Below are 2353 nucleotides of genomic sequence, written 5' to 3' on the forward strand. Positions count from 1 at the left end.
TGACCGCTCAGGTAAGAAAGGTGTGACTCATTTTACAGTCAAATCATGAGGGGAAATTCTGCTTTTGTTGTTGTTTTTATCTCTGTGTCCTGGTATCGATATGGAGGGGGTGTCTCATAAATAATGGAATACTTGCTGTGCATGCAAGTCATTTTTATGCTTAATAGATACAATGTATATAATAGTTATTTTAGTAATATCATTTGTAATATTTTTTTTAAATGTCTGTTCTCAACTGGGTGAGTGTAAAAGAATAATCTCAGCAAAATGAATGTAAAAGTCAAATTAGACAGTTTTGATCTAGTGTAATTTTGAATAGTGGTGAAGTATCGCCCTCTACTGAGAGAAAAAGTATATAGATAATTATTATTTTGTTTGCGCATATTACTGTGCATTTTCCAAGTCAATCGCTATTAAAGTTTCTCGATGCAATTATTGTAAATAAATTAATAGGTGTACATAAGAGTATCACGTGACGCCTGTTACTTTTCTCACCGCTGCTGTGACTGATTCAATCAGATAAGATTACAGGATGTTTTACATTTTTTTTAGATATTTATTTTCGCGATTTTTATCTGTATGTGAGATACTACTCTTTGTAGTTCACAGATATAACCGATTATACATTTTCGTGTACAAATGTTCGCATATAAAACGTCCCAATAGCTGAATCACCGAAACCGCGCGCCCTCTAGAGGACAAAACCTTTATGATTTATGTCACTTTATGTCTCATTTTACCCAACTCACCTCATCTGAATGTTTTTATACTGAATTTTTGTCTGTACCGTCTCTTAGTGTTTAAAATGTATATAAAATTAAATTATACATAAAAAAAAAACTGAAAACAATAAAAATTAGTTGATTGTACAACAGCATTTCTTATACATTTCGATAGAAATATGTTTGTTTCAGTACTCTCATCTGAGGATTTTTGTAGCTTTAACGTTAAACCAGGTGTTTATGATCACATCTGCTATAGTTTTTCAGCATATTAACGCATAATGTACAGTATTGGGTAAAGCTGATGTTCTGACTGATGTTCTATAATCGTCCTGGAGGGGGCAGGAGTTAAAATGTATATAAAATTCAATTATACATAAAAAACTGAAAACAATAAAAATTAGTTGATTGTACAACAGCATTTCTTATACATTTCGATAGAAATATGTTTGTTTCAGTACTCTCATCTGAGGATTTTTGTAGCTTTAACGTTAAACCAGGTGTTTATGATCACATCTGCTATAGTTTTTCAGCATATTAACGCATAATGTACAGTATTGGGTAAAGCTGATGTTCTGACTGATGTTCTATAATCGTCCTGGAGGGGGCAGGAGTCATTAAAAGATATTAACATCCATTTGTTTCAAGAGAAAAGTGAAGTCAACAGGTTGAGAAGGACATGCAGTATCCAAATAACCAAAAGCAAAGTATTTCCCTTCTGCTAGTTTCTAATGTGAAACAACAAACAACAAAGCATGCTTTCTTATCATGACTATATACAAAACATTTTGATATTATATTGTTGTATACAACTACATATATAATGCATTTCATGATACTGACAACAAAGAATGATGTATATATATATATATATATATATATATGTGTGTGTGTGTGTGTGTGTGTACATTTACATGTAGGTATATATATATATATATATTTCCATCAATATGGTACACAATAACAATCTAAAAGTAATCAAAAAGTAGTCAGACTACATTACCTAATATGTGTAATCCAGATTAACTAGATTTTTCGTGATGTGATTTGTAATCAGTAACAGACTACAGATATACACATACATAACAGAAATGAAAATCATTACAAAATAAATAAGACACATGGTTTGTGTAGTTGTTTTTTTATTTAATTTTTGTGTTAATACAATAAATATACAAAACTCAAACTACTCAACATGCGACTAAGGGAGCGAGACAGGAGTGCATTTGTACAGTACAATGAAATTCAGGACGACAGGCCACCGTTCCTTTAGTTATACAAAATATACAAATATCCCTCGCGTCTGTTTTAAGTAATGTCAATGTAGTAGTAGCAGTACAACCAGTGATGCTTTCTCTTCAATCCATTCCTCACGTATCAGTGTTTCAACTAAGTCAACTAACATCACTAATTAAAAAAAGACAGCTTAAAGCCACGATCCATTGCACCAAACACAAGAGGTCACATCAGTTTATCTGTCGTCTCACACTCCCAACAGATTCTTGTGTTTATTTCCTGTTTTAAATTAAAGCGTTTTGAAACAAACAGAAATAGAGGAACATTCAGGTGCCATTTGTTGACATTTATTTATAAAAGGAAGAACGACTTGCAGTAACTCGCGCACACACACA

Source organism: Sinocyclocheilus anshuiensis, unplaced genomic scaffold (assembly GCF_001515605.1).
Source record: "Sinocyclocheilus anshuiensis isolate Anshui unplaced genomic scaffold, SAMN03320099.WGS_v1.1 scaffold1425, whole genome shotgun sequence".
In the NCBI taxonomy this organism is placed as follows: Eukaryota; Metazoa; Chordata; class Actinopteri; order Cypriniformes; family Cyprinidae; genus Sinocyclocheilus; species Sinocyclocheilus anshuiensis.